A 26,335-nucleotide genomic window follows, 5' to 3' on the forward strand; every position below is an offset into this window, starting at 1 on the left:
CTTAATGTAGTGTCTGTGGCAGACATGTTGTTGCTATATAATGATTTTATGAAACTGTTAAAACTAAGAAAAATAGAACTGGTAAAACTACTATAAAACTCTGTACAACTACCATTTTGCATCAGAAGTGCATCAGAAACAATGACAAAGTTCCAATCCGGACCGTGCAGCGATGAGAAGGAACTGGAGGTGTGGTCAGTCTGCCCTGCCCTTTATCACCTCAGACAGACACACGAGGCGAGCCAGGGCGCCTGAGCAAACCAATGGACACTACTTTCAAATTCTCCAACTCCAGACGCGTACGTAAGCCTCAGTGGAATACAACAGGGACCATTACCCAAAGTAATATTGGTTTAGTTTAATGGGAACTAATGGGAAAACAAGCAGGAACACAACACTATAGCTCTAGAAAAGCAGCCTCCCAATAAACAAGACAACTGCCAGGCTGTTAATGAAAACGCTACTTCCACACTCCATCCAAAGTTTTATAGCTGTTTTGCCAAGGCTGGGAGCCAAGAGGTCAAAGGAACACTAAATGGTTAAACAGACTTTCTGAAAGGGGGAAGGGAGAACTGTCAGTGAACTGTTCTCTGGGGAAACAGACTGACATGGACAGAGACAGGTTCTGTGGGAGAGTCCGAACAGTTGGGGACTTCCGAAGCTTGCAGAGGATGTTAAGCCTTAGGGAAGGCAAGCATGTGTACAGACTGTTTATTATTTTTATTTTAGTTCTGAAATGCTTTGGTTCTAAACAATATTTTGCTTTCAAAGGATGTCTGGTCATTGAATGCCACTGTGCATAGTTCCAGAGGAGCAGAACTGCAGGTATTAAATTTAAGTCGGGCCTGATGAGGTAATTTCATTTAGTACCTAGGGACTGCATCCCAAAGCCCAGTCTGAGTGGGAGATTCACCTGATTCCACTCAGAAAGGTGACAGCTTGAGGCATCAGAGTCAGTGCACTCAAAGGCTGGATGAGGAGTTAGAGGCACAGTTAGCCCAGTGACTGTAATACTGCCACGGAAAAGATCATAAGAAAAAACTGTATTGAGTGCAGGATTTGACTGGTGTGCAATAAACATGTCCTGGGGCCACACATTCAATCAAGAAAAAGCAATACTGAATAGCTACCCACTCTGAGCACTGTGCATCCCATTCACTGAATGAGACAAGAGTTCTAAAATAGTATATGATCATGTAATTAAAGACTATCATAATGCATATGCACCAGGGGTCTTACGATTACATTAGCAATCTTAATTCACATATTACACAATTTGAGAGCCTAACAACTTTGCAAATGTAATTTTCTTGTAATGTAGCTTTTTGTGTGTGTCTAAATATAAGAAGAAATAATAATGGTCATCTCTGGCTGCCACCATGTATTTCAATACATTTCCTCAAATTTTGATACATTTTTTAAAGTACCTGTATCAAGAGAGATTCATAAAAAGGAGGAGTTTACCTCAATTTTTCAGTGTGATAACAACTTGTTCTATAACCCCTCCTCCTCCCCCTGCCCCCTTTTTTTTTGGGTCCGCCTTCCTTGCTGTGCAAGGTCTAATTTAAATTGTAAATTTCAAATGCAGGTCCCTACATGAGAAGGAAATTAGGGACAATCATGTGAGAAATTACCAATCTTAGGTTAAAGAACAGCACCCAACAATGTTTATTCAGGGTAAGTTTTTATCACAATGTATGAACCTTGTTGAAATATGGGCCAAAGTACCTTATATACTGGCTTGCTCAGGGCCTGGGCTATCTGACACAAAGTAAGACACAGCCTTTAAAATAAGAGGAAAGGTAGCCACCCTTTAATGGGCAGGAAAAAGCAGAAAAACAATATTTTACAGAAATTGAGCTATATAAAAGATTAACAGTCAAAGTCATCGGAAATCAGTTTATAACTCACTTTTACAGCCAAGTATAAGCAGAAGCAGTACAAGTGATTGCTTGGCAACCCAAACCCTGGGTTCTTGGCAGGCTCACAAATGTTGTCAACTACATTTCCCCCTTGTAGCAGTGGGGCTCTGAGGTAGGTCAACTTCCCCCCCCCCCCTCTCTCTTACCCCCCCCCCCCCCCACACCAATCCTCCATCCAGTAGCAGGACTATCAAAGGAGGTAATTTGTGACCTAATTTTCTTTCACTCTTACCAATAGCTTTGTAATCCACAAATCACAAAACTAACCATGACTTCTTTAATATTTCATAGATTTGCATTTTCAACACAACTGTAAGAAATGTCCTCGCTGGTGATGGGCAGTTGGTAGACTCTGATGTGAATAACAGAAGTTCACTTACCATGTTGGTCTTGGGAGTATTAAGTGTTTACTACAGTTATAATGGTATGAAGTAAATAAGCTAGCACGTTAGGGGGAAAAACATTTTTTTTAAAAAATATTCATTTTCACTTGCTATGAAACTACTACTAACGCATATTACCATATAGAGCAAGTAAGTCTACTTGCAAAACCACTGTAACTGAATATTAAACTCTAATTTTGTTGTCTTTACATCTTGATTCAGTAAGTAAAAAAAAAAAACCATCAAGCAACAGTGACAAATTTTAGATGGACAATGCTGCACAAATATTAACTATGTTTTGAAAACCAAAATTAATGAGAACTTTAGCACAGCATTAAATGGAACCGATTATTCAGTCTATCCACAGAAGTAAAAAAAGGAGCAGGAATAGATCCCTGAATAAAAAAAAGTTAAAAGCCTAGAAATGTCTTTAAAGTAATAGCAATAAGCTTTCCTTCTCTAAAACTGTAAGGTTAGCAATTTAATTAACATCATTTGGTTATCAACCATACTCTTTTTTTTTTTTTTTTTTTTTTTTGCAGACCTTCCCCGTTTCATATCTTTGATACTTAATGTAAACAACTCTATCATCAAGATCTCAATGTTAGTTAACACTGGTCCACTACACACCCAAAGGTCTCATCTAGAATACTGTGTGTGTGTGTGTGTGTGTGTGTGTATATTACGGATTATCTGTCTAAAAACAAGATTTTAGGATTAGCAGGGGTTCAGAGAATGGCAACAAACATTAGTATAATGGAAGCTCTCATATGAAGAGAGAGAAAAGATTGGGATTGTTTACCTTAGGAAGGTGGTGAATACAGAGGGGATAGGATACAAGTATGTAAAATAATGACTGGTTTAGAGACGGTAGATCAACAGCTTCTATTATTCCCATCTCAACACAAAAAAAGGGGCATTCAATGAAATTAAAATGTGACAAATTCAAAATTGCTGAAAAATAACTTCACACAGCACGTAAGAAACCAAATAGGGTCTTGAAATCAAAAATGTCAGGCAAACTTAAGTACAGGCAGTGCTACCAGGTCCACCCGTATAAAGACTTAAGTAATGACAGTGCTAGTAGAGATTGTAGATAAAACAAAAAATTTAGTGACTGGTGAACTAGTTAAAGAAATATCCTACAGTATTGACAGCACATCCATTTTTCTCTATTTTAATGTAATTTTGTATTGTGTATTATATTATTGTGTAAATATTTTACCACAGGCATAAGAGCATGAGCTATATTTCTAAAGAATGTTACGTAACCAAAATAGTTGCCAAACACTGGAAAAGGAAAAGAAAAGTGAGTTCAAATGTACCAACAACATACATACTGCTAACTGTTACGTAGGTAGCCTGTTAAGAGATCCATTAAAGTTACTATTCACTTACTTACTTAAAAGCATAGAAAGCTGAAAGTTGTACATGTAGGTAATCTACAAAACTCTGATTCTTACCAGTTCCCAAAGTGTTTTCCTACACCCACATGTTCATCTTGTAGGGACGATTCTGCCTTGTCAGGTGGTGCTGAGTACCCACTTAACATGGTGCTAAGCACCCCCCAACGTCTATTGCAGTCAACAGGAATGGAGTACTAAGCACCTCTAGGAATTCCTTAGAACTTTGTAGGATCTCACCTTTTGTACATTAGGTTCCTTGTGAATAGACTGGTCTTCTATATGTATGTACAATGCCCAGCACATGGGGCCCCAATCCTGACTGGGACCCGGGACATTACTACTATGTGGCCTTTATTTCAATTATTTGATCATCAATGTCAAATTAAGTAAAGTCGAAAAATAGCTAGAGACAAAATATTGTGCTGAAGCTTTAAAAGCATCAATATCATGTGTGGTTATTCCAACTAAAACATATATTAAGTTACAGTAAAAAGTTCTCTTGGAATTTAAATTAAATTTGTCACATTTTAAGGACACCTTCTTAAAACAGAGCCACATGTTTTCAACTACATATCTGATAGACGAATACTCTTCTGTCTTAAACCCATCAAAGGGACTTCATTCTCATTTCCCTCTGAAGTGTCTGCACTATAGCAACTCTAAAGAAGTGTTTAATTATCTAATGTGCTCACTCCCCTAAAGAACAGAGAAATCTTGATAATTAAAAAGATAAATATTCCAATACACTCTCTCTCTTTCTAATATATATATATATGTATGTTAAATTCTACTCAAGTACACCATTAACATCAACAGTATTAGAATGAAAACATCCTAAAGAGCAGATACAATTATTAATGACAAAGTAATTTAGTCTCAGCAGTACTAACTTAAAATTCTCCTTATCTAGCTTCCTTCTAAGCTACTGTAAAATTTGGATTTTACTCATCCAATTAGAAATGAATCTCTGCTATAAGCTATTTTATCTTTGCATGATTAACTCAGACTAGTGCAGTACACCCACCTCCCCAAAAACTGTATAATCAATAGCAGTTTAGTTATTAACAATGAAATATTAAAACACCAAGTACTAGGGGTAAATTAGTAATTATGAGGTATTTCAATTTTCAGATACACTGGGAAACCAGATAAGGGAAAAACAATTAATAGCCATGGATTCCCCTCAACACTGAAAAGCACAAAACTTTGAATAATGAAACTGGAAACAAATATTTTGTTTATTTTTATTATATTTTATTTATAGGCATTAATTTTTTATTTTATTTTATTATTTTTTATTTTTATTTTACTTTACTATATTTTATTTATAGGCAATTAATTTTTTGGCACAGAATGCCCCCAGGAGTACCCCTTCCTGAAGGCCCACCACATTGCTTAGCCACTGGATACCTGGGTAGGGTTACCATTTTTCAGGTTCCCAAAAAGAGGACACTGCTGGAGGGGGAGGAAAGGTATTTGGAGAGGTGGTGTGTGTACGGGAAGAGGTACCTGGTAACTCACTCTTGAGGTGGGTGGCCAGTGTTGCTCCCTGTCATGGTGGCAGGGCAGCTGGCGCAGATCAGGGCAGCAGAAACATGTCCATCAGCACCTCCTTGTGGGGCTTTTCCCTCCTCAGGGCTGGGAGCTGGGTGTGCGGGATCCGGCAACTGTGAGGGACCAATCCGATGCAGATACAGGGGAGGCACCAATTGGGAAGTGGACCAAATAAGACTCGTTCTGAGCTGCAACACCTGCTCAGCAAAAACCCCGGACATTGCCTCTTATTTGAAATATTCACACAGACATTGCCTATTTTTTGATTCTCTGTCTGGGAAAACACAGATGTATGGTAACCCTATCCCTCAGTGTTTTAAGTCCCGTGGAGTCTGAAAAGAGTGTAGTCCCAGTTCTTGTCTTGGAAGCCCTAGGCACACTCTCAGGGTGCAGATACTGAGAGTTTAGACCACATGGCTGTATGCCCAGTCCCTGGAATTAGGCTGTGTCTACACTGCCACTTTCAGCACTAAAACTACAATTGTTCAGGGGTGTGAAAAAACACACCCCTGAATGACAAATGTTTTAGCGCTGAAAAGTGCCAGTATAGACAGTGCTTTATTAGTGTTGACCTTTCAGACTCTCTCAGAGCTTCAACACCACACATCCCCAAGAATTCCATCATAGCACCAGCCTTCTGATTTATCTCTACAAGTGGTAAGTGATGTATGTAATAGACTTCATTGTAAAATATCTAACACACTATTGTTCTTTACTTAAATACAGGAAGAACAAATCATATAGAAAACATACATCATGAACACAATCCCCCTCATGCTAGTTCACCACCCTTACTTCAGGAATCTTGTGTTGAGGCAGGCAGGTAGGTAGGGTTTTACCCCTCCCCTCACTCCCCACTGCATCAAGCTCCTGCATGAAAAATGGTTGAAGACTGCACAAGTAAAGCTGATCCTGTCCTTTATAACCTTCCAGTCTTCTTTATTAGGTCAGTCTGTGGTCAGGCTTAACAGATGACCAGAGTCCTACCAGATGACACTACTGTCAGGCAACCTTTCCCCTGACAAACCAGCTCTCCAAAGCAGTATCCCAGTCTATTGACCATGCCATTTGTATTTGAAATGATAAACCATCCAAATTTCACAACCCTCTTCTGTCAGTCCTATCCTGTTGGAATACCGTCCAACATGGAGATAAGAAGTAACCGACAAGGTAAAGAACCCCATACCTCAGCTATCTGTATGTATATATCTTTTATTGGACCAACTTCTGTTGGTGAGAGAGACAAGCTGTCAAGGTTCCATAGAGCTCTTCTTTAGGTCTGGGAAACTAAGGCTATGTCTACACTAGAGAGCTTATAACAGCACGACTGTACTGATGCAGCTGCACCACTAAGATCTTGTGTAGCCACTCTATGCCAACAGGAGAGAGCTCTGCTGTCGACATAATTAAACCACCCCCAATGAGCAGCAAGAGGAGAAGTGCTCCGGCCAAAATAGCGCTGTCCACACCAATGCTCGTCAGTGTAACTTATGTCGCTTAGGAGGATGTTTATTTCGCACCCCTGAGCGACATAAGTTTTGCTGTAGACATAGCCTAACTCAGAGGCCTTGTCTACACTATAGGGTAAGTCAATCTAAGTTACGCAACTCCAGTTATGTGAATAAGGTAGCTGGAGTGGACGTAGCTTACACTGCACTGGGTCAACAGGAGACGATCTCCCGTCAATTTACCTTACCCTCCTCATGCCAGTGGAGTACCGGAGTCAACAGGAGACCCCTAAATCGACCCCCAGTGCATCGATCGCCGCAGCGTCAATCCCTGGTAAGTGTAGACATGTCCTGTGTGTCACAGTTAAATGCATGGTGAAAGAGATTGTTTAGCCTAAGTGGTTAACATGTATTTCAAGGGACAATTCAAGGTGAAGTGGCCTGTTAACACCCCTCCAGTCATAGGTGGGGAGGAGAGGGGGAGGAGTTGTAAATGGGTTATAGATTGTTGTAATAATCCATAAATCCAGTGTTGCTATTCAGTCCATGGTTTTTAGTGTCTAGCAAAGTTATTAATTTATGCTCCCAGGCTCGTCTTTTGAAAGTGTTGTGCAGTTTTCCTTTGAGGATGAGGACTGATAGGTGAGAATGATCACTTTGTGAAAAGGTGTTCACCCACAAGTGATGTGGTGTTTTTGTTGATCATTTTCCTGTGCAAGTTCATTCAAGAGTGTAGTGACTGACTGGTTTCACCCACGTAGTTGCTATTGGGGCATGTGATGCACCTCATTCAGTGCACTACAAGTTGTGGTAGGCATATGCAGGACCCAGGGATCTTGAAAGGTGTGCTATGGTGGGGGGGTCTTGATCACTGTAGCAGTGGAAATATGTTTGCAGGTTTTCCATCTGTTGTTCTGTCAGAATCTGCTGCTGCTTTGAGTTGGTGTCTTCATCTGTTGATGATGCTTCTGATGATGAGTTTAGAGTGGGGAGGGGTTGTTTGAAGGCTAGATAGGGGGGTTCAGGAAAGATTTTTCAGGATGTGGTCCCCATTGAATATGGGTTGTAATTGTTTGATGCTATCCCATATGGGTTCCAATGTTGTCATCTACCACCCCACTGAGGATGTGTATGGGGTTTTATTTCGGTGTTGAAGCAGGTTCTCTCAGGATGTTTGGGTGGCCTGTTCTATGATGCAATCTACTTCTCTGGTGGAGCATCCTTGTTTGGTGAAGGTGGTTTTCGATCACTCTATATCTGACCCAATCAGTCGTCATCCTCAAAGGAAACCTGCACAACACCTTCAAAACATGAGTCTGGGAGTGTAAATTCATAACTTTGTTAGACACTAAAAATCCATGGACTGAATAAGGGCACTGCATTTATGGCTAATTACAATCTATAACCCATTTACAACCCCCTCCAGCTGTGGGGTGTTAACGGGCCACCTCACCTTGAATGCTCTCTTGAAATGTGTGTTAATTACCTATGCTAAACAATCTGTTCCACCTTGTATTTAGAAGTGACAGGAAGTTTCCAAGACCTGAGGAGTTCTGTGTAAGTGCCACAGCTTGTCTCTCTCACCAACATAAGTTGGTCCAATAAAAGATTTTACTTCATCCACCTTCTCTATTATCCGGGGACCAACATGGCTACAACACTGCATACACATACTTCAATATCAAACAGAATTCTTAAGTTGTACAGATTCTCCAAATCACCATTGACCAAACACCAGCTTTTCTTCCCGTCCTCTGGAACTTCTCCAGTTTTCATTATCAGTGGTCCAGACAACTATTGAGCTAATTATTTTAAAGAGACCTGCCTATTTTGGTACGTCTTCACTTACATCCGGGTCCGGATGTAAGCAATCGATTTTCTGAGTTCGATTTATCGCGTCTGGTTAAGACGCGATAAATCGATCCCGGATCGATCCCGGAAGTGCCCCGGATCGATCCCGGAAGTGCTCGCCTTCGACGCTGGTACTCCAGCTCGGCGAGCGGAGTACGCAGCATCGACGGGGGAGCCTTCCTGCCGCGTCTGGACCGCGGTAACTTCGGACTAAGGTACTTCGAATTCAGCTACGTTATTAACGTAGCTGAATTTGCGTACCTTAGTCCGAAGTGGGGGGGTTAGTGTAGACCAGCCCTTTGAGGGACTGTCTTTCTCCCCTAGTAATACTGCCATAATTGCAGTCCACAGAGGAGCTCACACCATAGTCCCTTTTGTTTAAAAGGATCTGAGGTAATGACAGGACATTCGCCCTTAACTTTGGAATCCTACCCAGTCCAAAAGCAGTCAATATTCAATTAAGATTCAGAGCATGCTGCAAAGCCATTCTCTTTCCTAGACTTTTGGAGAAAAAGGCTTGCACTGAGGGCTGGAATGTGTGTACCAAGTCATGGGATTTGGTTTTGGGGCAGTTTTAGTTTTCCCTCCTAGTTTTGCAGAGGTTGCAAGGTTTACTTCTGTTTATACGGCTGCAATTTTAATATACCAAAAAGATGCCTAGTGCCTTGGATAGAATTTTCTTTATGTAAGTAAAAATGCATATTTAAATAAAATAACTGCTCTTCCACCCATCTCCTCTTCTTTCAGTACATTATGATTATGAACATATGTTTTATTCAGAAAACTGATTGCTTGTTGCCAAAATAGACACACAAAACCTGCAATGTTTTAACAGCCCATTACCCATCTTTCCTTGCTTTGTGGTTTGTTTTCTGTGTCTCCACACTCCTGAAAAGCACGATACACATGAATATTATTATTTTCCTGATGCAGGGAGCAAAAGAACTGAGATATCATATACTGTAACAAAATACAAATTTTAAAATATGAATTGGGCTTACATAAAGACAGGGAGGAGAAGACGCATTTTAATTGCTTATGTTCTAAACAAGATATTCTTTACTTAACTACAATCTTTACAACAGCTGTCCTTTAAATAATCGATACTTTAGTTAGTTCATTTCTTCCTTAGCAGCAGTTTACTACAAGGTACAGTAATAGTATTTTAGATTTTATATTACATTAAAAAAAAAAAGCTGTATTAAAAGACTATAAGGTTGCAAAATCAAGCACTCAAGTTAGGAATGCCAAAACTTAATTCAGCCCCCTTGTACACCTGCATTATGATTCAGTCTTTAATTATATGATCACATTTTTTCCACGTGAAACACACCCCCACAAAGGGTAGATGGTGCACATTGAATAAGCAGTTATTCAATATTTTGTTTTAGCCCCAATGTTCAAAGAGTGGCCCTCATGCCTCAATCACTGTATACTATTCAAATCCTGCTCTGAAGACAGTATTATTTAATTTCTAGAAAAAAGAACAGGTTTCAGAGTAGCAGCCGTGTTAGTCTGTATCCGCAAAAATAACAGGAGTATGCATCCGAAGAAGTGGGTTGTAGCCCACGAAAGCTTATGCTCTAATAAATTTGTTAGTCTCTAAGGTGCCACAATTACTCCTGTTATTTTTGTAGAAAAAAGAACAGGAGTACTTGTGGCACCTTAGAGACTAACAAATTTATTTGACCATAAGCTTTTGTGGGCTACAGCCCACTTCTTCGGATGCATAGAATGGAACAGATATTGAGGAGATATATATACACATACAGAGAGCATGAAAAGGTGGGAGTTGTCTTACCAACTCTGAGAGGCCAATTAAGTGGCTGCTACTCTGAAACCTTTAATTTCTAGGGCTTTTCTATTATGCTCATCACTATAGTGCCTGAAAGTGCTTCAGAAATATTAATTTATCTTCACAACACCCCTACGAGGTGAGGGGGTAGTATTACCCTGATTTTACAAATGAGGAAGCTAAGAGAGATTAAAGTAAAAAAAATCCACTAATTTTGGGTGCCTAATTTTGGTTAGACAACTAGGATCTGATTTTTCAAAGATCTTAGCATCATATCGCATTTTATATGCCCAAAGCACTGTACCCACTGACTTCAGTTGCAGATATGAGTGCTCAGCAACCAGGAAAGCAATTTACAGTAGAAGTTCAGCTTTGGCCCCGCAGGCCCAGACTGGAGCATATTCAGTCACTCTGCGGGGATAGTACAGAGTCTGGTCAGCAATGGGAGCTGGCTCAGCAAGAATGAAATCTAGAGATTTTAGCTGCAAAACTCTCAGATCTCTGAGCATGTGCAAACAGATTTTTTTCAAAGGCTTACAACTAGGCCAAATTTGGGCAGATTTTCACAGGAACAGCAAAAGGTACATCCCTGACACTGTGCTGCTACTTCTGTCAAATTTCAAGTCCCTGCTCCAAAGTATGGGAGCACTATAGAGTTTTTGTTTGTTTGTTTTAAGAAAAAAGTAACCAGAATTATTTTAACATTGCAAAGCAAAGTATTTTTACCTAACCTCCTTTTCAAAGGCCGCATAAACCAAAAGTTTCAGCCTGAGACCGACATCCAGCATGCAGCCCAAACGATTAAATTTGGAAAAGTTATAAGCAACTGAAAACAGGATCCCACTATATTAAAAAAATTAAGACACTTATCCAAAGCATCTTCACCATATATTTGAAAAAAAAAAAAAAAAAACCACAAAAATAAATGTAGCTGTATCCACGAAACCTAGAAAAATTTTTTTACTCCAGCCACAAATCCCTGCCCCAATGCACACAGCTAAGATCACAGTTCATCATCCCTTACCTAGCAGTATATACTGAAGGTTAAGAGAGTTGGACTATTCTGGACCTGGGAGAAAGGTGGGTGAATTCCAAAAACTGGCTCCCCTTGCATAAGATGCTCTGTCAATAGCCCCTCTAAAACAGAGACAGGGGGCTTTATTTTGAGTCTCCATTGACAGCAGCTATGGCAGTATAAGGTGGAATGGTTATAATTATGAAAATCTTAATTTAGTGATCACGAATAAGTATTTCAAGTTAGGAACTAGGTATAGTCTTTACTCACTGAACAAGTATAACTCCTATTCAACTTATTCATAAATGATCTGGAGAAAGGGGTAAACAGTGAGGTGGCAAACTTTGCAGATGATACTAAACTGCTCAAGATAGTTAAGACCGAAGCAGACTGTGAAGAACTTCAAAAAGATCTCACAAAACTAAGTGATTGGGCAACAAAATGGCGAATCAAATTTAATATGGATATATGTAAAGTAAAGCACATCGGAAAAAATAACCCCAACTATACATACAATATAATGGGGGCTAATTTAGCTACAACTGATCAGGAAAGATCTTGGAGTCATCGTGGATAGTTCTCTGAAGACGTCCACACAGTGTGCAGCGGCAGTCAAAAAAGCAAACAGGATATTAGGAAACATTAAAAAAGGGATAGAGAATAAGATGGAGAATATCTTATTGCCCTTATATAAATCCATGGTATGCCCACATCATGAATACTGCATACAGATGTGGTCTCCTCATCTCAAAAAAGATATACTGGCATTAGAAAAAGTTCAGAGAAGGGCAACTAAAATGATTAGGGGTTTGGAACGGGTCCCATATGAGGAGAGATTAAAGAGGCTAGGACTTTTCAGCTTGGAAAAGAGGAGACTAAGGGGGGATATGATAGAGGTATATAAAATAATGAGTGGTGTGGAGAAAGTGAATAAGGAAAAGTTATTTACTTGTTCCCATAATATAAGAACTAGGGGCCACCAAATGAAATTAATGGGCAGCAGGTTTAAAACAAATAAAAGGAAGTTCTTCTTCACACAGCGCACAGTCAACCTGTAGAACTCCTTGCCTGAGGAGGTTGTGAAGGCTAGGACTATAACAGGGTTTAAAAGAGAAGTAGATAAATTCATGGAGGTTAAGTCCATTAATGGCTATTAGCCAGGATGGGTAAGGAATGGTGTCCCTAGCCTCTGTTTGTCAGAGGGCTGAGATGGATGGCAGGAGAGAGATCACTTGATCATTATCTGATAGGTTCACTCCCTCTGGGGCACCTGGCATTGGCCACTGTCGGTAGACAGAATACTGGGCTGGATGGACCTTTGGTCTGACCCAGTATGGCCATTCTTATGTTCTTATATTCTATTAGTTATTTTCAGTATGTGCATTAAGTATACCCCAAAGAAAATGGAGTAGAAATGGTTAGCAATTCAGCCTGATTTGTGTGTGCATGCAATGCACTCATCTTGGGCTCTACCTCTCAAGAGTTTAAACAATCGCACAATCACTTCTATCCAACAGTGCTTGTTGATGTACGTATTTTTTCCATCACTGCAAAATACACCATTAGATAAAAAGTGTTCTCTTAGCTTTCTAAAGAGGCATTTCATTTACAAACAGCAGTATGAATTTAAGACCACTTGCTTAACAGAGCTGCTCTTTTTACTTCCTTAACAGTCATTCTTAAACAATCTGCCATGGACTCAACATTGAGGTATTTTTATTTGTAAGAAGGAAATAAGTTTGACCTTTACTACACCTCTCACTACACACAGCTGAAACCATACTCACAACCCAGTGTTTAATCCAATCACACCTATATTTGTTTCCAGAGTAACTATGACATTTAAACCAAAAGGAGGAAGTGGAAGAAAAAAAATGAAAGCATTTTTGAGTTAAATAATAAAATACTAAGTGTTATTGACAAGTTGTTTTTATTTTAGTAGTGGTGAAATTTTATTCTATCACTTAACATGCAACAGGAGAAAAATTTAGCTTCTCTAGTTCACTATTGAAAGGAAGACCTAGCTCATGAAAGTATAAATCTATGATCCTCATTGATGCACTGGCAGATATAAAATTAATCTCTCATTGTCACCCATTATGTAAATACATCAAAACTATATCAATGAAAATGGCTATAAAGAGGAAATTTAACACAATCATCTTCAGTAATCAAGTAACTTGTGGTTTCCTTTAGCTAAGTCTACGAGAATTTCTTCTCTTGCCACATTCTTCACTCGGACACATATCCATACCCTCCAACTCCGTTGATTCAGACCTTCCATGTGCCTTCACAGTACAGAACCATAAACTCATTCTTGCCTCTTCATCCCATATATTTTGCAACAAACCTACTTTGCAGAATTTCCTGTATACGCCAATGTTGTCTACTGCTGAAGTCTTAATTCATACCTTCATCTTCTGTAATCCTAACCATTGCAACTTTCTCTTCCATAACTTCCAAATTCCAACTCTCTAGATTCTATCATGTACGGAATGCCACTGTTCACTCTTATACGTACAAAGTGGTAGAACCACATATTCCCTTGTTAATCACTGGCAGTCTTTAGTATTATACAGCACACAGAACACAAACCTAAGGGCTTTCAGTTTAAGAGGGACATACTGGAGATAGGATTCAGTGGGAACTCTAGAATGGGAAGAATATGGAACAAACTTTTTTTTATTAACTCAAACTCATTTCTTGTGGGCATTGCAGAAGCAGAAAGTTTTTAACAAACTATAAGAAGAAAGTGGCAGTGTGGTGAATTGGGATGAAAAGTTGTATCATCCACAGGGAGCGGCATAGAAGAAGGCACGAAGACTGGAATGGAAGGATCCAATGGGGTGTAGCTCAGAAAAACACAGAATGATTTGATACAGTCCAGATACAGGCTGCAGCAGAGTTCTGTGTGGCCTCAAAGGACAAGAAGTTTAAACATGATGCGGTGTGTGACGGAGAGTCAGTTATTACAAGATTGAGGGCAGAAGTGAGTGGGAAAGATATGTGATCAAACCAGCAACAATCCACAATGGAACAGAGCTTACTGAACTGGCTCACTGGTGAGAGAAAAAACACAAGAAAAACACTGATGCAATAGGTTCTGAATAACTTTTAGCTTTAATTTGTTATACTGAGTTAAGTATAAATGGAATTAATTTTAGTACCACACTGTTTACTTTAAACCTAAACTTTTACATGTGTATACAAACAGCTCTACAACTAAATTGCATTATACTTATTGTATTTTTAAAGCTAAATCCAACACTTGAAGTGTCCACGGTTATGATGGCAACAGTACATCTTTTACTAAATTCTTTGGATACAATTGCAAAAGGGAGGGGGCGAAGCAACCCTAAAGAAGTAATTAAATCCTTGAAAGAAAAAACTGGAACAAATTAAGCCCAAAAGAAAATTGAAACGAACTGCTTTAGTAATTTTAAAAGTTCTAAACTGAAAAAACCCAAACCAACCAAGGATACCACAAACTCTTGTATTCAGCATTGTACAAAACAAAAAACCTTTCCTGCCTCAAACATTTTATAATCCAAGGCCCCAAATCCTGAAATCTGATCTGTACAAGCAGAAATGTATACCTTCAGAGCATCACTGAATGCAGAGATCTGCTCATATGAATCAGTTTTCAAGATCAAAGCCTAAAAGACAGACACAGCAGGGAAAGGGAGGTAGCTTGATAAACCACAAGTGTTCTGGAAAGTGGATTGCAAAGTAGTGAGGTAGCGAAATTGGCAGATTACCATGTAATTTAGGTTAGTCAAGACCAAGGAGGACTGTGAGGAATTCCAGAGATACCAAAACAAACTAGATATATGGGTAACAATAGCAAATTTAATTCAATGTTAATAAATCCAAAGTAGTGCAGATTGTGGAAAATTTCAGCTACTCATACACCTCACAAGGATCTATTCTAAATGAAGTGTATCAACTCAAGAAAGGGACTTTAGCATCAGTGTGGACAGCTCAATAAAGACCTCTGCTCATGGTGCAAGTAGTGGTCCAAAAAAGGCCAGCACGATGTTAGGATGCATAAGGAATGGGATGGATAATATAGAAAATATGCCATTCGGTACTTAAATGGTGTGGCCTCATCTGTAATATACTGAGTAGTGTTGCCTCCTCATCCCACACTCAAAGGAAGTTACAGAATTAGAGGGGGGTTAGAGACAAAAATGAAATAAGGACATGGGGGGAAAAACTCATAAGAAGAGAGACTGAAAAGACTGGAACTGTTCACCTTCGAAAACAGACACACAATAAAAGTATGTAAAATAAACAATGGTAGAAAAAGGTCAATTGTAAGCTTCTCTTCCCCGTCTCATAATGCAAGAAGACGACGACAGTCAGTGAAATTTAGAAGGTGGCAAAGTCAAAACTGATAGAAGGAAATATTTTTTCCACACAGTATAGAACTAAACTCTAGACCTCACTGTCACAAAATTATTGAGGACAAGAACTTAACGAGATTCAAAAAGGCATTGGAAACATATGGATACAATAATATCCAAAGATATTAATGGTAACAAATTTTGAAAAAGATTAAACCTCATGTTTCAGGGCTTAAGCCAATATCTGAATAATAGAGAGCAGGATGAGACCTAATGTGCAGGACAGATTATCCCACATCTACCTGTTGTGGGATTCTTATACCTTCCTCTGAAGCAATCTGTTGCCAGCCGTTGTCAGAGACAAGATACTGGACTAGATGGACATCAGTCTGAACCGGTATGGCAATTTATATGTTCCAGAGGCCAGGTGCAGCAATTACACATTTCAAACGTGTGTAAAGAGATTCAACTATAGATAGCAGATTCTTAACTCCTGTAGTGCTAAAGTAACACTTCATGCTGATATAAACAAAAATATTACATGGTGTACTGCACATTTGAAAAACCTAATAAGATAAATATCAGACTTAGACATAGCAGCTTTCTTGGAGAACATGGAAACGCTATTGCAATTCAGTATCCAAGTTTGTTCACCATTTGAATACCATTCAGCAGAAAGCACAATGGAATTCCTTCTTTCTAGTAAATGTGTTGCACTACATGGCTTGATATAAGGAAAACTCAGAAACGAGATAAAAAATGTATTTGAGATTCTGTTTAGTTACAAAATAAAACTGTTTAATTTTATTAAATGTTAACCCAAAGAATAACGGTAATGTATGACTGGTGGTTGATCTAGTATTGGAATGCATTACAGGGTTGGCCTGAGATTTTCTAAGCAGAGTAGGAGAACTACTACTGCTAAATTCCTTATACTACTTTGGAAGTCTCAGCCACGTTTCTTGAATTTGGCTGGAAAGAGATGGGATATTGTGATTATGCATTGCTGCACATCCTGGGAACTAGTGATGTACTACAAGTACAGTTGCTGTCCCGTTTTTTCTCCCCATAGTAAATGCAAGCATTATGCCTGCTGGTATGAACAATGGATAAAATAAGATTGGGCAATGGGAAGACTGGCAGCCCAGAATAAGAAGTTCCAGAAAACAAGCCCATCCCAATCCACAATGCTTTAAGGGTGGAAAGAGAAGGGGGGGAGGGGAGAGAAGTGATGAAAGCTGATTCTTTTCATTCATATTTCTAAGTGTGCTATTTTGCTTATCTAGTTGTATTTCACTTATGTGGGGGCTGTGGTCTTATTTCCCCTTAGTGCATTTGTATAGATCATATTTGCCTGACAGACATTTTGGTTCTTAAAGTGAGTGAGCTAATAAATCTGTATGAGTAAAGGCATTCAGACCTGAGTCTGTCACTCCATCCTTTAAATATGTAGGATTATCCAAGATGTTTAAGTTCGCTGCAATGCCTATAAGCAACAGGGTGAATTAAGGACATGGTGACATCTTTAATGCTGAGTTACCCTACTTTTTGTGAGTTGAGGTTAGGCCTTTTACATTACTTTATCATTTTTATATTAAATATAATTTGTTAAGATTGTTTTGAGAATCCATTTTCAGTAATAAATGCCATAGAAATACTGTACTCGCAGAAGAGAACAGTTCACATTCCAGTTGCAAGTCATGAATTTCTTGAACTGATCATGCAGGTACCAACCTAAAAGTCTGAACAAGAAAACAAAGAAGCTTAAAACATTAGTCACACACACACACACACACACACACAAAACCCACTTTACGATACCAATTGGTAACTGCTACAAAAATGGCTTATTCCTGTAAAGAAATACACAACAGTCTACACTGCAGGGGGGAAAAAATGTTACTCAATGCTACAATCACACTTATCCCAAAGCAGACTAGGCACATACCAAACCTCCTTTGGAAACAGTTTGCAAACCTCAAATCCCATAACAAATGGAAACATGGAATGCAGAAGTAGAAAGTCAGTGAAGATAAACAGCTAAAACAGTCAAACCCCATTCAGGAAAACAAAACACCTGGATCAGAACAGCATGCTTGCTCATAAGCAACCAAATATTTTACAAAAACAACGAGGCATCCAATGGCACCTTAAAGACTAACAGATTTATTTGAGCATAAGCTTTCGTGGGCAAAAAACCCACTTCTTCAGATGCATGGAGTGAAAATTACAGATACTGTCATAAATATATATTGGCACATGAAGAGAAGGGAGTTACCTTACAAGTGGAGAACCAATGTTGAAGGCCAATTTAGTCAGGGTGGATGTTGTCCACTCCCAATAATTGATGAGGAGGTGTACTCCTCATCAATTCTTGGGAGAGGACAACATCCACCCTGACTACACCTCCTGATCAATTATTGGGAGTGGATAACATCCACCCTGACTAAATTGTACAGTATTTGTTTTGGTCTCTGCTGCCAGATTGAATACTTCCAGTTCCAAACGAGGTGTGTATGTCTGACCCGTCAGTTCGTAACGCTAGTGTTTGCAAGTCTGAGGTTCTACTGTAATATAAGAAAGTACTTCTTCACACAATGCAGTCAATCTGTGGAACTTGTTGCCAACGGGTGCTGTAAAGGCCAAAAATATAACTGATTTCAAAAAAGAATTAGATAAGTTCATGGAGGACAGGTCCATCAATGGTTATTAGCAAAGATGGTCAGGGATACAACCCCATGCTCTGGGCATCCCAAAACCTCTGACTGCCAGAAGCAAAGACTGGATGGCATATAGATCACTTGATAAACTGCCCTGTCCTGTTCATTCCCTCTGAAGCACCTGGCACCAACTATTATCAGAAGACAAGATACTGGGCTAGATGGACCACTAGTCTTACCAGTATGGCAGTCCTTATCTTAAAACATGCATGTATTACTATTACCCCATCTGGTACATCTAGTTAAATTAAAATTATAAGCTCTGTGGGGCAGGGACAGTATGTCTGAACAGCACCTACCATAATGGTGCCCCCAAATCTGCTGGTATCCCCTAAGCACTACTATAAAAAACAGCACTGTTGTATTTTAATACTGATGTTTGAAGTGAATTAGAGTAAGTAAGTTTCTTTAGCCGTAATTATATTTAGACAGACACAAATGGAGAGCACCCACTAGATTAGACGTACTCATTCCAAAACAAAACAGCTTTGGCTTTTTTTTTTGGACCTTCTCTCCTTTGAGGTATGGAGAAATAGCCAGGTTGGCCACCATGACACATTTTGAGAGCTGTCAAGAATACAGATATCCACTGACAGACACCAAAAGCTAGACTACTTGGTTGCATAACACAGAAGCTATTAAAGGAATGGTAAAGTGACAGGTTGGACTAAGCCACACTGAAGAAGCCAGTAGGAAGGCAGATTCAGCAAACTCTGTCTGTGGGTTACTGTAAAAGCAAAGTCCAATAGGTTCTAGTTTCTAAAAATCAAATTAATTTAAAGTTCCCAGAAGCACATGGGAGGAAACTTTCACACTCTTAAAATTGTCAAGGTTCATATTCTCACCAAAACATCTCTTTTAGATAGAGGCAGAGCAGATTGGGATCACAATATGGTGCTGCAGAAAAACCAAGTCTGATTTCAAAAGGAAAAGTGAGGTAGCCTAAACTGCCTCTATTGTGATGGAATGAACAGGATACTACTCATGAGTTAGACAAGGCCAGTAGGTAGACAAGTATCAGTAAATTAAGCCAAATTGAGACCCAAAATCAGAAAGCATGGAAATGCAGAATTTTAAGAGGAGGGAAACAGCAGGGCTGAGCTGTATAAGGTTCTCAGGGTTTCCCCACACCAGGACCCTTCCACCCATTTTACACTAAGGGAAAGACAAGATGGTCCTGACCCTCAACACCAATTTGCCACACCCATGTGGGTCACAAACCCCAGGTTGAGAACTCACAGCATAAGGCAAATCAGCTGCTGGAGCTGTGGGACAGGGAGAACACGGCAGAGAGTAGGAGTGAAGGGCACTCCCAAAATCCTTGATTATTGGAGGCAGAGAAGGCTCCAACACCCCCTCCTCCAGTATACAGGAGGAAAGTAGCAGGCACCTCAAGTGATGTAGACCATGAGGGAGTTCTTTGTGGAGTAGTAACACTAACTTTGGCTCTGCCCCTTTATGTGCATGCATTACAATAGTCTAATTTTTTGCATAGGATTCCTGTTTCGGAATAAAAGTTGAACAATAAATGAGGCAGAGTTGCATAGTAAACAGATTTCTCCTACTTCGTTTCCTATAATTCTATGGTGCATCAGGATTAAGCTAATGTATGCTGAAACAGGAAAAATGGTATTGTGGTTAAGGCACTGGACTGGTCCCAAGAGAGCTAGGCTCTGTTCTCCACCCTGCAGCAGAATTCCTCTGCAACACTGGGCAAGTTATTTAAGGTCTGTGCCTCAGTTTTACTTCTGTAAAATAAGGAATATGTGAGGAGGAGAAGCTAACCTAAATGAGAAGCTCATGTGTGCTAATAAGCCCCACAAAAAAGCTTACGGAATTTTACTTTGTATTCAGTACAGTGGTTGGATACTGTGAACTAGATGAGGGATGCGCCACACCATGAACAAAAAAATATTAAAAATATTGCTGCATTCACTGAGCATCAACCATCCCGTACACTGACAGACAGAAGTCCTGCAGAAAAACAGTATGCGAACATGAAACTAAAGATTAAACTTTTCAGAAGTGACTAGCAATTTTGAGTGTCTCCGTTTTTGGTCTTCCAATTTGAGACAGCTTAAAGGGGCCCAATTTTCAAAAGAGTGCCAAATACCCAAATTCTGAAGGAAAAAAAAAATCAGACCCTTTTAAGAGGTCTCCTACTGGGGAGCTAGAAGCATGATCATGTGCTCCACACACAATGCCTTGTAGCCTAGGAGAAGGCACACTGAACTTCAAGTCAAAAACCCATGAATTCTGACTTAGTAAGGGTTTTGAAGGGTATAGAAATTAACGAAGACCTAATGCCCCTACCTTAGGGGAGGCAACTATCATTCAGCTACTTTACAGATAAGGTAATCGATGCACAAGATCTTTGCAGACAGAGCTGGGACTAGAACCCAAGTCGATAATATGTCAGATGCAAGCTGCACACACTTTGCCTTTAAAAGAAGTGGGCCGAATTATGGTCTTGTCTAGCTCATAACAGTGTGGATCTTTGTCCCTCTCTAGCTGCTAGACTGCGGAGGTATTTTAGTCTGTTATACTAATATGCATAGTCCTTTAGCTCAAGTGGTAGAAGCTTGTGCTTTTGCATCCGGAGATCCCAGGTTCAGAGCCTGCAGACAACAGAAACATCCCCTACATCCTGTACCATACTCTTCCCAGAGTGAGGAATAGAATTCAACAACTCCAATATTCTCTAGAGCTAATTCACAAAGAGTTGAATAACCCAATGATAGTGTCTCCCCCTTTATGATCTGTTCCTTATAGGAGATAACAGCATGCCTCTCCAACCAATTACTTCAACTGCTGAAGTGGCAGAAGTCTGTGCTGTGCAGCTAAAAGGTGTGAGTTCAAATCTGACAGGTGACCCATGGGCGGGATAAAAATATATGCAAGTTAGTGTGAGAACCCTAGAATAACTGTTGAAACACTGAAGCCATTTTATGTCTTAAATTGTGATATTTATAGGTAAATTTGGATGTTATGGTAATATATTATTGTATTTTTATTGTTATTTGGTTAATGGGAGCTGTCCCTTTAAGAACAGAACAAAGCACATTATATATTTTGTTTGCAAGAGACACAGCAATGTGCAAGAGATATTGCTTGTAAATACAAAGAAAAGACCTTGCCTATGTAAACTCCCAAAAGGTCAGAACTTGGTATAAAGAAGTTTATTTTTCCAGAAAATAAGCTTCCCTCATAACATTAGCATTTTAGGAAACTGAATATCTCAGGGCATTACTGATAAGCTTCAGAGCCTTTTGCCTGTAGGTCACCCTGTATGGATCCAGCCCAACTCAATAGGGATTAAAAGCTGTTCCCATCTAATGGATATTTGGTGGTCCCTATAGGAAATGAGTTTGGTGGATGTCAGGTCCAGCTCCCATATCACAAATCCATCACCAGGCTTTGTCTTAATTGGCAGACTCAGAAGAGAGGCCAAAAACTTCATAGGCCACGGAGAATGAACAACCCTTGTGTGATAAATTAAGGGGGGAGTAGCTCCCTTTGATGGACACCCAGCTAGTGCTGTTCTCTGCTTGCTTTACCTGTAAAGGGTTAACAAGCCCACAAGAAAAAAGGAGTGGGCACCTGACCAAAAGAGCCAATTGGAAGGCTACAACTTTTTAAAATGGGAAAGAAACTTTCTTCAACCCAGAGAGCAACAGACAAAGGGAGACAGAGCAGCAGGAATGCTGTATAAAATTTGAACCAGGTATGAAAATCAGATCATATCTAGAACTACTTTTAACAACCCAAAGGTGTAAGTAGATCAGAATGTTTAGCTAGACGCAATCAGGTTTATTTCCGTTTCTTTTTAATGCTTGTGGATCTCCTCTGTGCTAACCCCAGATTCTTTTGTTTGCTTGTAACCTTTAAGCTGAACCCCCAAGAAAGCTATTTTGAGTGCTTAGTTTTTGATATTGCACTTTTAAAATCTAGCAAAAGCCTAAGTTCCAAATGTATTTTTTCCTTTTTGTTTTTAATCAAATTTATCTTTTTTTAAGAACAGGATTGGATTATTGATGTCCTAAGAGGTTTGTGCATGTTGTTTGATTAGCTGGTAGCCACAGCTAATTTCCTTTGTTTCTTTCTCAGCTCTTCCCGGGGGGGGGGCAGGGAAGGGCTTGAGGGTACCCCACATGGAGGAATTCTCAAGTGCTCCTGCCTGGGTTAAAAGGGTTTTGTTTTTTTTTCCATTTGGGTGGTGGCAGTGTTTACCAAGCCAAGGTCAGAGAAAAGCTGTAACCTTGGGAGTTTAATACAAGCCTAGAGTGGCAAGCACTGATTTTTAGAATTCTTGCGGGCCCCCACTTTCTGCACTTGGAGTGACAGAGTGGGGATTCAGCCTTGACCCCTTGTTACCCCTAAAAGTAGTTGCCCCCGGATCAAAATTGCTGCCTGCTGGCACTGCAGTGTGTGGGAAGCTTGCTCCTTTGCTGCCCTGTAGATCAACAGGGCTGCACATGCACTAAAGACACACACACACACAAAAGTGGTGTTTATGGTTAGATACAAGTTAGCTGAACCTGCAAATAAGTTCATTAAATAATTTGCAAAAAGTAGCACATGGAGTTGTACAAATCTTGATAGCTATGCAGCACGTACCTAAAAAATAAACATCTCCTTAATAATAATATATGGAGATATACCTATCTCATAGAACTGGAAGGGACCCTGAAAGGTCATTGAGTCCAGCCCCCTGCCTTCATTAGCAGGACCAAGTACTGATTTTGCCCCAGATCCCTAAGTGGCCCCCTGCAGTATTGAACTCACAACCCTGGGTTTAGCAAGCCCCCCGGAAGGATTGAACTCTCAACCCTGGGTTTAGCAGGCCACTGAGCTATCCCTCCCCCTCCTTGGAATACAGGTAGCTGTAACAGGTCTACAGGATAGAGTGTAACAGCCATAAATGCTGTCCATGAGTAGGGAGAGGAAGTTTTAACAGAGGGACACTGGTACAAATTGCAAGTCTTACAAAAGGCATTATAATAAGCACTAACTTTCACACAGAGGCAGTTTCAAGTTTTAATGTCTTACCACAAAAATGAATGAAGCCAGCTTCATGGAACTCCTCCTATCTATCTTCATGACAATAGCTGAGCCAATCCTAACTATTTTTGAACCTGTAGCTTCAGGAAGATTTGAAATAGATCAAACTTTCTACAGTGGTGTAAGTTAGAGTAAAACTTTGCTAAACCATTCACTTTATAATCAAACAAAGAAATGGTACAAATGCTACAGTGACATCCCATATTACTACAATTAATTGTTTGCAGGATAGGCTACAATAATATAGTAGAGTATCAAATATTTATCATAAAATTAGAGTTAAAAGTGAACAAAGGACTGCTATTCTCATTGCTAGAGGTGCTCTCCTCCAAGTCAAGTTGGCTGAGACACTGCATTTACACTTATGTGGGGAAACCCACAATGTGTGTTGTATTGGTTATAAGATATAATTTCCATTTTGGCAGAACACTAAATACTGCAAAAGAAACAGGCAGTTTTATTTTTAAAGTATGTATGAAAACAGCTAACCCTGGAACCCCCCCCTTTTACCTCTTCAGCATTTTTAATGTCCATTGTTTTAGTATTTAGGTGTCAGATACACAAAACACATTTATCCCATTTGAATGAGGTGTATAAAATTCATTTCCGCTTTGGAGTTCCTTTTATATTATATTCCTATTTACATTAGCATATCACAATAGCATTAGCTGAAACTCCTGATTCCTGTCGGTTTAACTGAGACCTATAACAACAATCTTAAAATGGCATAGTCCAATTATCAGTTTTTATTTAAGTCTTTCCACAAATGTGTTGAAGAAACTGATTAACTTCTGCATATTTTGTTTATGTATTATCAAACAAAATATATGAGTTCTATTTTAAAGGAAGATTTTTCGTAACTGTGTCACCCAAGTTGCTAACAGGGTAACTAATTCAAATTTCATATTATACATGGCCATAGTACTTGATTGTATTAAAAATCAAGTTAGAGCTATGTCATAAGGGGGGAGGGATAGCTCAGTGGTTTGAACATAGGCCTGCTAAACCCAGGGCTGTGAGTTCAATCCTTCAGGGGGCCACTTAGGGATCTGGGGCAAAATCAGTACTTGGTCCTGCTAGTGAAGGCAGGGGGCTGGACTCAATGACCTTTCAGGGTCCCTTCCAGTTCTAGGAGATAGGTACATCTCCATATATTATTAGTTTGCTCTCTTCAAACAAAACACCCATGAAAACAAGGGTCATTCACAAGGAAACCTGCTCTCAAAACTGATGTGCTAATAAAACAAATTATTTATAATAACGAATAGTGACGAAAAGTCAGATAAGACAAATTAACAGAAAAAACTAGGGAAAGTTTCCATCTTTAAGGAAAACTGCTTGTTTCCCTACTTAACCACACAGCCTCACCAAAAAAGCTTAATCTGAGAGTGCTAGCATCATAAGTAAAGTGGGTTAAAAAAATTTTCAATAAACAGTAAGTTTGCCCTGAAAAGTGAATTTTTCAGCACAAAACTATTCACAAATTTGGGACAAATGTGATCAATAGTTTTGGCCAACAAACTTGAAGACAAAAAAAAAAAAGTTAGAAATGTTGATTCAATTGGGCATTGAAAATATTTTGTTTTGACCCAACAAAATTTATTCAGTTTTTTTGTGCTTTCTTGTGAAAAATCAAAAACAAAATCAGTTTTGGTTCAAAACTAAACAAATATTTTTTCCTGTTTGGCCTCCAGATCAAAAAGTAAATTATTCACTCAGCTCTAATTGTAAGCTATGTCTATTCTATGAAAGTCATTTCTTGCTGAAAGCCTGTCAGCAACAAGTGAAGATGAACCAGTGCCATACGTTTAACGACATATGTAGACAAGAATAAACTCACTTTCTGAAATGGCAGTGAACACAGTTTACCTTGCCTACGGTTGCCATTAAATGGCATTTGGCACCCATTCAGGTGCAGCACTGGGTAGTTTTTAAATAGAGCAGACAAGGCTAGTGGAGCTCCTGAAGCTATAAAGCTCTGCTCACTCCCCAGGGAAAATTTCATGGGACTGGCTCTCTCAATAGTTCTTCAATTTTAAAGTACAGAAAATGAATACTGCCTGCTTTCTCCCCTCAAATTACTTCACACACAGACTTTGTCCACCTGGATTTAAAGAACTTTAGAAAACAAACCACAATCAAAAGGAGCATTAAAGTGTATTGAAAAAATGTATCAAGGCATGGAGCCCAGGATCAGCTGAGAACTGGTTTGTATACCTATATAATATTACAGTACAAAACAGGAAGAGGAAGCAGGTGCTATTCTTACACCTACTGCCCCTACTTCTGAATATTCCCAGAACATCTTTAAAAGGAATGACTAATAAGGGCATGTCTTCACTGGCAATGTTAAAGCGCTTTAATGTGTCTTGTGTAGTCGCAGCTCCAGCGCTGTTAAAAAAAACAAAACCAACAACAACAAAAACCCACCTCCGCGAGTGGAATAGCTACCAACGCTGTTTTTTCACACCCCTGAGCGAGAAAGTTGCAGCGCTGTAAAGTGCCAGTGTACCCAAGCCTTTAGTGCAGTGTTTCCCAAACTGTGTTCCGCGGATCACTGGTATTCCACATGATGTGAATAAGTGTTCCGTGAAAGAATCATAATTTTAAAAAAGGGTCTTTAATTTTAAATTTGGCATATTTGACGCGTAGTTTACAACTCTTTTTGAATGACTATAATTTAACAAACTCTTTTTCCGGCTGCGCGAACTGCAGTGGTATGCACACACCATTCTCTTTACGCCATGTTGAATATAACATTCACTCAACACGTTCAAACCTGTGGGTCTTTACCGTGTGTGCGATAAGCACAACTAAACTAGCTTCACTCGAAA

General features: G+C 39.4%; 1 protein-coding gene across 2 annotated transcripts in view; it reads right to left on the reverse strand.

Annotated features, from left to right (window-relative positions):
• The window catches only part of CDK8 (cyclin dependent kinase 8), a 171,986-nt gene that overhangs the window by 106,776 nt on the left and 38,875 nt on the right, over window positions 1-26,335 (reverse strand). The window lies entirely within an intron of this gene.

Source organism: Emys orbicularis, chromosome 1 (assembly GCF_028017835.1).
Source record: "Emys orbicularis isolate rEmyOrb1 chromosome 1, rEmyOrb1.hap1, whole genome shotgun sequence".
In the NCBI taxonomy this organism is placed as follows: domain Eukaryota; kingdom Metazoa; phylum Chordata; order Testudines; family Emydidae; genus Emys; species Emys orbicularis.